This window comes from Dreissena polymorpha, chromosome 5 (genome assembly GCF_020536995.1).
Source record: "Dreissena polymorpha isolate Duluth1 chromosome 5, UMN_Dpol_1.0, whole genome shotgun sequence".
Lineage (NCBI taxonomy): Eukaryota > Metazoa > Mollusca > Bivalvia > Myida > Dreissenidae > Dreissena > Dreissena polymorpha.
Window position 1 is genome coordinate 47,948,216 of NC_068359.1, and position 13,955 is coordinate 47,962,170.

A 13,955-nucleotide genomic window follows, 5' to 3' on the forward strand; every position below is an offset into this window, starting at 1 on the left:
TGTACATAATCCACATATATTTGGCAGATACCCTTGAATGTATAGCCCCTAGGCCATGGTATTTTGTGTAGAAAGCATCCTCCATCAAGTATGTATGTCATATCCTCATCTGGTTAAGGATCACCAACACAGTCAACCAAGCTCCATATAGCTTCTGCAAGTGTGGCCTTTTGGGCTTCTCTCATGCATCCAGTGTTGTCATATAATAATGCAGGAACTGGGTACAATTCATGATTGAAGAAATTACCCATATCTTTTGATTGACCCTTTGCCGCTACTAACAGACGTTGGAATAGAAGTTGTGGGCTGACAGGTACAAATTCGTTTCCAGCTTGCAACACATTATGCGTATTTAATGTCACCACTTGCCGACCTTTCTTAAACGTAACATCCATCACATTCTGACCTTTGAGATCATAACCTATGGCGCAACCAATTGCTTCCGCTTGATGTGCATTCACATCATCTATTGAAGTAACCCCAGTTTGAATGTTCCTAAGGGAATTCACTATAGCAAATGGCTTCCGTTCATCCAAGAATGTCGAAATTGTATTTCGATCTTTCGTGTCACAGTTCTTGTCTAGATTTGGAACAATCTTTAGGTTGCTCAGCTGTTATTTACTCTGTACCAGTTAACGCTTGAATTGAAGAATTAACTGCTGCACATACGGGCATTGAAAGTAACCACTGAGCTCTTTGTACTTCAGTCATACACTTTTCTCCTGTAATACCGCCAGTAGATTTTAGAGTCCTCATCAGCGTCTGCTCGATTGTCAAATCAGTAGATAACCCAACCCAGAAGCGATCGCTCCGTCGTATCTCATGGAAACCATTTTCGAATTTGTCATAAATGATCGGGTGTGTTTTTCTGTAGCTCATTAATTTGTTTAAGGTAGAGATATGCTGACTTAACATACAGATTATGCCCTGATGCGGCCAGATAATGCAGCATACGTTAAACTGACTTAAGGTGCAATTCCCAATTACCGGTTCTCTCTGCTTTAATGAATTGTCTAAGTATCTCGATCATCTTTATGTATTGGATCCACAAAGCTGATTTCGGGTACGATTTGAATTCCAGTAGCTTTGCGTCTAATTTCATTTTTACGTTTTGAAAAACTTCGATTTTAATTCCAGTAGTTTTGCGTCTAATTTCATTTTTACGTTTTGAAAATCTTCGTGTTCCTTCACACTAGCAGGTGCTACTTCTTTGATAATCAACTTATCGTACAGAACTGATATTGTCTCTTGTTCATTTAGGTCACTTTGAGTGTCTATGGCCTCTGAGCGATACCCATTTACGTCTTCTGGTGCGTTTCAGCTACAATTGAATCATCAACGGATTCGTTATCATTGTCTTCAGATGTCTAATTCTTCTCTATCGGTAATGTTATCCCATATACGTCCGACGTAAGCATCATATATAGAGCCGAATAAACCAACAGATGCCCACGCACTGCCCTCGACGCCGCCTTTCCGCTCTTCATATGATCTACCGCGTTTGATGCGAAAAAAGTTTCTAATGCATCTTGAAGTCCGGTTGCTTGCATACGATGACCTACACTTCCCAGAAAACTCACTTGCGTGTGAAAACCTCCTAGTACGAGAACAACAATTGTCAATGGACTGTCATTATTCTCCCTTTGTATAATTGTTGATGCTTTCCAATAAAGAGGTTGATCGAATGCGACAACCGGCGTTGTTTGATATTTTCTAGCCTCTGTAGACACAAAATATAATGTCGAGTAAATACAGGAGAAATCACTGGGGTTTAAGTCGATCCTGGGTAGGAACTTGATTGAAAATCTACCGGGAAAATACCCTTCTCCTACGACTTGCATGAATCCTTACCATCCAGGGGTTATGGACTTGAGTGGGTTAACAACTTATAACAATATACCCAAGCAGTCTGTTGGGTCATGAACATTTCTGACTTTTCAGCTTTTCAGAAGTAGACTTGGTGTTCTAATGTAGCCTTGTAAAACTTGATATTGATCATGCCCGAAGAAACAATGTCTTCATTAGAAACATGTATTCGTGGTATAGGCACTTCTTCTTTGACACCAGGGGTTACAGCGGCAATGATCCCCATACCATAAAAGGTGTCATGTCCATCAAACGTACTTACATTGTGATCAACGTTGTCGGCAGCAAACTAAAGGAAATTTGATGACTTCATTATTGATATCGGTATTCCATTTTCAACTGCGGCACTTGACTCAAATTTCATGACTTCTTTATAGTCGGTACATAAACCCAATTTGTTCAGTATATCAATTAAAAATCGCGAAGAATACTGATAGTGCAACTGCACGGCAAGACCAAGTTGCAATGGAGGAAGTGTCATTCGCGGTCTGACAGATTGCTCAATAGCTTGTTCTATAGAAGCAACCTTGACGGGATTTGTCTTCTTCGGGAAGAGGGTCAGCAGCAGAAATGTCCTCGGTGAGTCCGGTAAGTATTCAATGTGTTTTTCAAGAGGAGAAAGGTCTTGTGGTGGTGGGTACACGCCTTAGACAAGCGTATATCTTTAATATCACTTTGAATTAATTTCGCTGCTGTTTGAATAATTGATTTTTTTTTCAGATGGGTCCAAGTCTTTGTCTTGCTTGTAAAATTCATTTAGTATAGAGGAGACTGTTTTTATAAAAGTTACTATATTTGGAATCCCATTTATTTCTGAGAAAACTATCTGATCATCTGATCGTTAAATTGTTCCATTAATTTCTGTTTCATATGTACCGCACTGTATGCATTATCTATTCGATAATGTAAGTGTAAAACTTTCTCTGGAAATTAAATATAAATTTTAAATTAACAAAATTAAGTGTATATGTATGTGCATTGTACAAGTTTAAAGCTCTAAATTAATGAACAGACGTAAGAACTTCATGAGCCACAGCAGACGAAAACAGACCTTATGTCGCTAGCGAACAGTTTCGATCTTAAAAGCGCAGTCAGATCAACATCTGTTCGCTTAACATCAGTGTTTTACACGTTAAGCTTTAAAATGCGAACTGATCTGGATTCAGTCTGGGCGCAATCTCTCAAAGGTCTATTTTCGCGTGATGCGGATCATATGTATAGCTTATAGTACTTTTTGTAGTATGGTGTAATACGTGCCTCTTCAAATCCAGCATCTGTTTTCATCTCATTCATGATATTGTACAGCTTATTAACTCCCATTGCCGATTTCTTATACCAGCCTTTTTAGGTTGAAGTACAAATACTCAAAAAAAGGAGAGTCTTCTATCAACATGTCAGTAGTCCGTCTGTCGCGGTATGTTTTGTACAGATGTACAGGATCACGTTGAGGATCACCACGTATCTCATAGGCTTTTGGCTGATTTGCCCTTTAAAAAATAAAATTGATATTTAAGAAAATTATATTTATTTTAGGTCTACCAATAAAATAATGAGATTTATAATCAGTGAATTAAAATTGATATTTTCACTATTTGCGGTGAAAAATACCATTGAAAATATCAATTTATTATTAAATAAATACATTATTTATTCATTTATAGAATCTAAATATATTATTGATCAATTTATTTATTCATTCATTCTTTATTATTTAATTTTAATATTTATTTATTTATCTATTTATTTATTTATTTATCAAATACGAATTAATTTTTTTTTTACTTATTTATTTTTTATTTAGTTAGTTATTTATTTAATAGAAGCTGAAAAGATAATTTATTTGAATAATGTTTTCAAAAATAAGTAAAAAATAATTCCCTGGCATCACGAACATAAGCACCAGTCCTTGTCTTCGTCTGATGTTCTTTAGACAACGTAATGAACTTACGCCCGGAGCAGGGATCAACTTCTAGAGAGACATCGCCCCATTTCATATTGTTGATTCCAGTCCCTGTTCTCATTCCAAAATATGTGGCACAGATGAACCACATACAATGAGCTAAAGAGCGTGCCGAGTGGTAACCCAATGTCTTTGTCTTGTACATCAGGTCAAGGTGCTCATCTGTTAATGTGTCCGCTGTTTTCGGCTTGTTACCTAAGCCCTACTGTTTGGGGTCCTTTTGCTTAGACTTGAGAACATCTCTTGCCCTTTGAAACTCTCTATCAGTAGCTACCCTAAGTTTGCAGTTCTTTAGGTGTCTGTCTATAGAGCACATGAAACCTCTTAACGTGGTGGGCTCATATTTATCGCCATTGTTTTTTGTTACAGATAGTAAAAAAAACCTCACATATGTATTCATTTAGGGTGTCAGGTGGTATAAACTGTGCCAATCTTGATTACTCATTGTAATGCAGAAATGAATGAAAAACTTTCATATTTTGCTCTGTTTTCTTTTGAGTGTTTTCATTTTGATTTTCACTTAAGAATGAATCAATGTCTACTGTTCTAAACTGGCGAACCTCATAATTTGAATTCACAGTACTAACAGTTTCTGGTATTTCATTTTCATTTCTTTCATCTTCAATTTCACCAATTTCATGATCAACCTCTCTTTCCCCACCCATTGTTGGTACTGCAACTGTTTCAATTGATTCCTCATTGTTTACAAAATTTTCCAGATCAAAAATGTCACCAAAGAATGCAGAGTATTCATTTTCACTTATTTCTTCAATTGCTTCCATTTTTATCAGATCAAACAAGGGAAGTAAATATTGATATGATAATCTCAAGATAAAACAAGTAGTTCCGAAAATGTGTTATTTTCATCGGTGAAAAGAACAATTTGTTTATTTTCACTGCTGTTATTTCACTGCAGAAATGTCATATGTTTTCATCAGGTATAAAAGAAAAAAATATTCGTAAAAATATTCGGTTATATTTCATGGGAAACAGAGTATAGCATGTGATAAAAACAAATCCTTGTGTATTATGACGTCAACAATACCAATCGTGACGTAATAACTATATTTATCCTGTAACATGCCTTGAAGGTAGCGTCACTGTAACGATATCCCGCGATTTCTTCGAAGATTAAAGAGCCTTTTTACCAGTTCACTTATGGATATATAATTTAAGCAAGTACTAACTTGAAGTTGTCGTGGCCAAGTGGTTAAGGCGATAGACTAGAAATCTTTTGGGATCTTCCCGCGCAGGTTCGAATCCTGCCGACAACGCATACTTTTTGCGACGCGTTTTATTTCTTTTCTAACGTAATTTGAATTAATATAGCATATAAGCTATGTTTATTGTTAAATAGTAGTCCGATTTTCCAAAAATAACACAAAATTGCAATAACTACTTGTATAAACCAAGCTTTGCATCGAAGTACAAAATTTTCATATTTTCACTAGCGCCATGCGCTCGCGAGAATATTGCAATTTTCTCACTTCTCATTGAAATAAATGTTTCATATTCACTCAAAACAAACAAATATCCTCTATTTATTTAACATAAGGATTTTCCTTACAATATGTGTTATTAATAGAAGCTTTTGTCATAGTAGATAATACATATATATTGGCTTGAATTCTGAAAATTTTGGTACTTCAGCGTCTGTCGATATAGCCTCTTCAGTTACAGTTAATAGAATCAGATATGCTTGTATGCTAAAAATAATTACTTTGGATAGCTTAATAATGCTGCTTTCATTCATACTCATTAGTTTTACATAAAATATGTTGCAATTTTTATGCACATTCTTCAATTTTTAAAATTAAAACAACGTTATAGCCAGGTGATTTACTGCTGAAAATTCATTATTCTCATGCATTTTGCATTTTTATTTCAAAAAGTAATCGGTAAATCTGTCTATTACTTGTTAGTTTTGCTGTATATAGTGTATCTATAAAAACTAGGTTCAAAATATTACTTAAATGATACTATTTTGAATTTTATGAAACTTTGTTTTTAACCAACCTAATTTCTAGTTGGCTGAAACCACTTACATTTCATGGCGCTGTTCCATAGATAATGCCCATATTTGGAAATCTGGATTAATTATGGAACTTTCATATACCGCAGGGGTGCAAATAAACTGGACAAAAGCCGAGAGTGGGGGTTGTTTTGAAAAAAAATAGTATATTTTTTTTTAGGCATGGAAAGCCTACCTAAAATTTGCATGTAGTTCAGTGAAATGATGTTGATTAAGAAAATAATACATTACATTATATTTGGAAAGGCGTCCATTACAGTAGCGCTACCTTTAATCAGCCTGATAACCAGGTAACCTAATAACCAAAAAGTTATTAGGCTAGTTGACCACGTGACCTCGAATATCCTTCAGTCGCTCCCCGATGACGGACTACTTTTTTCTATTAATAAAATACCAAATACATGTAAAGTACTGTTTGTTTAAACATCATTATTATATAAATAGCATAATTTCGTCTTTGTGTATTGAATTGATAACGAGTAACACGATTTATGTGTTGTTTAACAAGATGGAAGTCTTCGGCTAACCCGATAAGATCCTCCGACTTGCCAGATAACCATTCTCCATCCACGTCACCAACTTATTATTCTCTATTAATTATTGCGTAAAACTCAATACAAAGGGGAAACAATTACGAGGGATAACGGTAACTGTTTTATCTTTACATCGTTGCTCTTTTTATATGTGAATAGTATACAATATTACTTACATATTGATCAAAATGTTTGACCGATGGATCCGTTATTGATTCTGGTTGTAACTTCCGGTGACAACTTCTGTCAAAGTAAACGCGGGTATGGTGGTAAATAATTGCCATTACAATCTATACGATGAGGTCACTTTTGTTTGTATTAATATTTCTATAACGGCTGGAAATTCTCATTGCGATTTTTTTGTACTGTGTACTTATTCATGGGTTACATGATGCAATTGATTTTATTTCTTTTGCAATAGGTTTGAGGTTAAACTGTATATGTCCTCGACTAAAACATCAATTGCAAAATACGAGGTAGCAATCTGTTTAAAAGTATCTGTACATATAACATGTGAGCCATTTCATGAAAAAACCTGCATATACCGTCAGAAAAAAACAGTGGTTACGATGGGAAAACCCTATTACAACCTTTTTTTTGAAAATGGTCCGCATACATGGTGCTGTCGTAGAAAAGTAACATAAAAAAGAATAATTTAGCTTTCAATTGGAAACAAAAACACAATTAAATAAAATATATTCAAATATAACTATTTTATATTTGATCCTTAAAACTTTTTTGTTCCACTGATATATTGTATGGCGTAAAAATTAAACATAAACGCGAGCTTTAGATTTTTTAATATTTTGATACTGTTGACTCGCCTGTGACATTGGAATTCTGACAACAGATCGTCGCCGACGAAGATCGCAATTACGCTTACCGAGACAACAACTGCCGTCAAACCCATTGCCTTTGACGTCAGCCGTGTGTCGGTAACGCAAATTTAATTTCTGGCAGACCGTCCGGTTTCCCGCTTTTCAACGGCAAGCGTCTGATTCATGAAAGTGTAGTTGAGGCCCCGATGTTGCTCAGCGGGGGACTTTAAATGATGATGACGCCTCACATAAACTGAAACTCTTCGCAACATCCGGTCTTATAAGTTGTATTTTGTGTAGTGCTTTCTTCGCATGGTAAGATACATTTTCGCGATGTGATTTCTTCTCGCGATATGATGTATTCTCGCGATGTGTTTTTCTCCCGTGATGTTGTTGGTTCTATTGGTATCGCGTGATGCAAATTGGTCGGTTGATGCGAATCTCTAATGATGTAAATGCCTCGGTCGATGTGATTGGCCCGTTGACTACCGCTGACTGCGAATCGGATCGATCATTCATAAGACAGATGTACTCTTTGTGTCTGAACAGTTGGCAAATTCAAGAATCGGAGTAATCAGTTGTGCAAATGCCGTCAATGTTAGATACCTCGTCTTTGATCTAAGAAATTAGTAGGGTTAATGTTTAGATTAAACATAATGCCTATGCTCATACAAAATACAATGATTTCCAATAGATAATAGCGTTAACCGATAAACAAATATATATACGTTTCTTATGAATACGCAACACATTTCAAGTATAAATCGTAATTTATATAATATCTTTTGGAAGTCGACAAATGTAGATATATATAATTGCCATGTGTTCTTCTACTTCTTAATCTGTGCAAAGGCAAATTCAGCTCACTAAAACAAATTATTAAAAAACTTGCCAAAAGGAAAATAAATACAACATTGTTTTCATATGTGACGAATTCTCTATGATTTTGCTCATCTGCATTGTCTTAAATTCGATACCGGGTTGTAGTAAAAAGCAATTTAGGTTAAGCTTAAACCTATACATTTTTGCTCGATTACATCGAAACACTACGGCTTCGTTATATGCTCTCGAGTTTGTTTCCTTGGTAGAACCAGTAGCTTTCTTTCCTATACATTCGACCATTCCTATACATTCGTTATTTTTTTATTCGTGTTAATTTGCATATCATCCGAGCAACGCGCGTGACCGAATTCTTTGCAAGTTAGACAGAAACTTTGTTGCTCGTGTGAAAACTGAAAAATGCGCACTAAAACGGTATGTACTGTTTTTTAAACCATATCCTACATGTAAATCTTACCTTCAAATCAATAATTCAAACTATAGTATGCTTTAAACTCGAATGTTTACATTATTTGACCCACATTTGTGTCGACTTGTTTTGTAAGTCACGTGAACAAGTTGATGCAAAAGCTGATGACGTATTTGGGGCCGCACACGGGGTATTTGTATTTTGCGCATTGTCTTTAACAGCGACACAGTTAACTAAAATCCAATTTAAGCGCTATAAAAGCGTCAATTCATTTCATCTTACAATCTTATTTGAAATCATTTTTTATTTTTAATAATAGAGCCCAAGAAAATTCCATTCCAAATACAAGAATTATTTGCCAGAAAAAGTACTCAAAGCAGAGGTTGAAGTAAATAATAAACAACTATCGATCCGTCGGGCTGCCCAAGAATATGGCATTCCATACAACACCCTGCGAGATAGGGTCAATGGTCGAATTGACAGTGACAATTATGGAAATGAGACGCTGTTCTCATCGGAGGAATAGTTGGGGTTAGTTGAGAATGCTGAAAATTCTGCTAGACTAGGCTACGGCTACTCAAACACCAGCATGCAAAGATTAGCCGGCGAACTTGCCTACATGTTGGGAAAGCGGCCGTCGGATAATCCGCTCAGCAACTGCTGGCTCTACAGCTTCTTGAAGCGATGGGGTGACAGAGTGTCTTCATTAAAACCTTCATCCCTCGAGACAACCAGGGCAAAAGCCACCACTCCCGAACATATTGGGGCATATTTTGAAAACTTAGAGAAGGCGGTAGCTCTGCACATGCTCCAAGATAGGCCAGAACTCATTTACAACATGGACGAAACAGGCATAAGCCCAGAACACCGCCCCCCTAATATTATAGCACCGACAAAAGAAAAGGCCCATGCTGTGACCTCACCACGTTCCGCTACAACAACAGTGATTGCTGCTGCTAATGCTGCTGGAGCCTGTATACCCCCATATTTCGTGTTTAAAGGTTTACTTTAAACATTTTTATTTTAGTAGGATCGAATCCACAAGCTCGCGATCGCAAGGCGGACACCATATCCACTACAGCCACCGCGACCTCAGATGTTTGCGATCAAAGCATGCACACTTTATTAAATAATGCACAGTAAACATACAAAAGCCTTTAAGCGATTGAAATTACACTCAGAGTAATTCATTTACTAACGTTCGTATTAATTGTTTCATTTGTATACAATATTCTAATATTCTAAAGGAGTATGTAAATAATTTGGGTTCGTGATAAGTAGTTGAACATAAAACTTAATAACACCATCTAACATCGCTATTATATATAAATTAAAAAAATACGGCGCGTTGTCATCCGCAGGTAAGAGATACAACGAAGAGCTGATGGAAGGCGCGACACCGGGCGCACGGGCTACAATGTCGGATTCCGGATGGTCAACGACAGACGTTTTTAAGGATTACCTTGAAAACCATTTCCTTAAGTACGCAGCCAGAACAGACGAAACCCAGCCAATCTTACTTCTTTTAGACGGCCACACTACCCATACGACACCAGAACTGACCAGATTGGCGAGGTCTAAAAACCTGCACCTGTTTTGCCTACCCGCGCACTCATTCCACTTGCTGCAACCTCTTGATGTCGATGTCTTTGGGCCATTTAAGAAGTATTATTACAGCGAGTGTGCAAACTTCATGAAAGAAAATATAGGAATAGCTGTCACAAGGTATGACATGGCCCGCATTGCATGTAAGGCCTTCTTGAAGGCAATGAGCCCATGGAACATTGTTTCGGCCTTCAAGAAAACTGGCAGTCGTTCCGTTGAACAAGCAGGCCATCTCCGATGTTCAACTCATGATATGCGAAGTGCAGGGCCATCCAGAGCGGAAAACATGCGGTGGATGCATATCTAGAAATGAAGCTAACCGTCAAAGCAACTTGTTCCTGCCCCTGCACCTGCCAGAAGAAAAAGTCGCCTCCCTCCATGAAGAAGCCTAACCCCTCTGGCAAAGAAATCACCAGTGACCAATTCCTGGAAGAAATGGAGGTTTATGCTTCGCAGAAGGAAAACCTGCCACCGAGCTCCGTCATGTCTACGGCAGGCACGAACAAGCAAAAGCCGACACCCGTGGCCTCTCACATAAAACCAAGCACCAGTGGCCTTCAGCAAGAAATGATGGACTTGTCCGAGTCTGACGAACTGGTCTGATGTTGAAGACACAGAAGTTTGTTGCGTCTGTGAAAGGTTTTCGCCAGAAGGATTGAATGATCGCCCACACTTGAAAATTGTAAATTGGGGGCAGTGCGATAAATGCGGTCACTGGGTACACCTTTCTTTCTGTCGTGAGAAGGCTGTGTTACGAAGGGGAGACACTTTCATCTGCCCCCACTGTTAAAAATGTTTTCTTCAAAATGTTTGTATTTTTTTTCAAGTTGACCAAGTTATTTACTGGGTGTGTGGTGTGAAAACTACTACCCGAATTGTTTTGTTATTATTGTTAAACTTAGACTATATCCACGAGAAGATTGTTTGAATACTGAAAGTGTGAAATCTGCTAGCTTCTGCTGGTCATGTTAATTACGCATTATCGTTAGATTATTAAAATTGATTACAACTTTTTTACAAAAAGCAAATAGCATTCCGTTCTTCTTCATCACAACTTATTTCCCCGTCGAGAACCCCACCACAGTGCGCAAATAAAGGAGCCAATGAAAAGCTACGAATGTATAGGAAACTCCAGCTGATTTTGACATCCGGTTGTTAAGGTCAAAAGGCAAGTAAAACAATATTTATGCATCGATTGTTTTATACTTTTTGTGTTGAAATACAATCAAATGAATGTCAGGCTATGAATTGAGCACAGTTTTAGTTCATCATATTTCCATTACAACGCGCATGCGCGAGATTCAATCCTTAGGTGGTCGAATGTATAGGAAAAGAGGCTACTTGGTGTCTTAGGGGGAGATCCGAAGAACTCTCCCATAATGGGAATCGAACTAGTAACCGCCCGGTCGCTAGGCGGACACCGTATCTACTACGCCACGGCGACCTTGATAGGTTAACATGTCAGTACAAAGAGTAACAAACACCGTACTCATTGTTAACCAAATAACTTGTTTCCTGCTATTAGAAATAGTGCATTTACTGCCGTCTTGGCATTTAGCCTTAGGTCTGAGTTAAATGGACACTCATGCTGTTGCTCGACAACTAATTGTGCAAAAGAGCCGTTTTCTTCCCATCGTTTAAAAACGTTGACACTATTCATAGAGGTATCTTTGACGTCATGAGAGACGTAACAATTTTTGACCGACTTTTAGCTATTTGGCAGTGGCATTACGACTCTTGAAGGAAGCCTAATGTTTTATTAAACAAATACGTGATATAAAATATCAATATATTATACTCAGCATTGTGTGATTGTACGATCGTGAGACATACCGTTTTGTTATATATCCGGGTAGCGTTTTACCAGATAGAATTTAGACCGATGGTGTTCATTTTCATAATACGACCTTATCTGTTTGTCAACATGACGTACACATTCCTTTAGCTTCTTAAAATCCAGACTGCATCATAGGCAAAGACGGTTTACATGTGTTTGCATATCATACAATAAAAACATAATTTACACACAATCCAGGCACTTAACCGCAGTAATATATAAGCTGTCCTCACTAAATAGAGACATTTTAAAAGTAATACGAATCCAAAAACCCATTTTAACTAATGAGAAACTACATACAGTTAAATATAATTATTAATGCGCAAAGACCGATGTCATATTATTAATTTTGGCGAGCTATACCAGCTGTCGAAATCAGTAATGATAACAACAACTGATGCGTACAAACAAATCGTTGTTTTCAGTTGGAGTTGATGTTTTTATTATATAATATACGAAGCACATGTAAACCGTCAGCTGATCATCCACTTGACAAATATATTGCAAAAATCTAAACATTTTCATCACGCTTGATGAATGTCTGCAGACATGATTCAACGGCCATGATTTCACAGCTGCGGGCACCATTTGGTTGATTATAAAAATGTGTTCGACCAATTATGCGATTATGCGACCAATTATTATTATTTGTAAAGAAAAAACTTGATAAAAAGCTATATGTGTTTTACAAACACAATATGTGAAGCGATTAACGAGCAACTTTGTGTCCAAATTCATATTCGCTTCTTTATTATAGCTCTCTTTATTTAAGAGTTAATATAGCAACCACAGTACTTTTCTTTAAGTAGCTACTGTGCGTTAAAAATCTCAAACTCACCCACCGAATATTTGGTAAAACAAAGCAAAGCGCTGTAGGCACTGAAGTTGTTTGCTATTACATAATCTTGGACCCAACTCATTTTTCAAAATGAGTCGCAAGTTTTAAATGAACACAAGCCAATTAAATTTATTAAGAGCATGTCTTAACGCACCGGTCGAGATGTGTGAGCACTGACTATTAGCCTATTTAAAAAAATAAAACAAGGAATTTAATGAACAACTTGTTTGATGGGTTTATAAATATAATATAATAAATATAATTGTAGTATATTCAACATACATTCATATATTATTATAAGTGTGTTATAGTTCAAGTATTTTGCAACAACAAAAACACAAGTTTGTACAATACAAACTAAATTTATGTTGAATATAAGTATGTATTTCATTAAACATAAAATATTGCAAATAAGAAAATTAAAACGTAAGTGCTGAATTGCATTGTATACGAAAACTGATAATGCTGAGTTTACAACAACGACAACAAATAAATATGTAATGAGCATTATTTATATTATGTGTTATGATTAATTATGCCATTATATGAGATGTCAGTAAATATTTTAACACGAGACTATATATTTAATTCTTCTTCTGATTAAATTGCATTTTTGTAAATTTCAAAAGTTTGTTTCATACTGTTGTTTCGCTGGTCATATATGGCATAATACCCATTTTTCATGACGCGGGTCATACATCATGCCCAATATGTGAAGCAAATTTAAGTGCGAACGGTGTTTATTATTTTTACGCTATTGCAGGTATATTGTCAGTTTATGTTTTATGCTATATGTTATGTTACGCTAAATACACTTTCATCAAATAGAACATTAGTTCCCTACATACTAAATTGCCAAGATTATACTTGAATAAAGAAGTAAAATTATTATATCGTTTATCTCCTTTGACTCTGTACAAAAATAACTTTAACAATGCATACACATACCTGTTATGCACTGAAAATCTCATGTTAAATGTATGCAAAAGTATCGTTCACTGTAACTGTAATATATGCAAACAAATGTTCTCTGTTAACGTAATATTCACAGACAAATGTTTCCTATCACTATAGTATTCACAGACAAATGTTCTCTGTTACTGTAATATTCACTGACTAATGTTATCTGTGACTGAAATATTCACTTAGAAATAATAACATTTTATCATTTAAATTAATCAAAATTATGTTGATTATGTTGTAAAAATGAAATCGTA

General features: G+C 36.2%; 1 protein-coding gene and 1 non-coding gene across 3 annotated transcripts in view; both read left to right on the top strand.

The window, feature by feature from the left end:
• Positions 1–13,955, top strand: part of LOC127882347 (fibropellin-1-like) — an 82,434-nt gene that overhangs the window by 44,016 nt on the left and 24,463 nt on the right. The window lies entirely within an intron of this gene.
• On the top strand, positions 5,019–5,100 carry Trnas-aga (transfer RNA serine (anticodon AGA)). Its single transcript has one exon. It is a non-coding gene; the product is annotated as a tRNA-Ser (tRNA).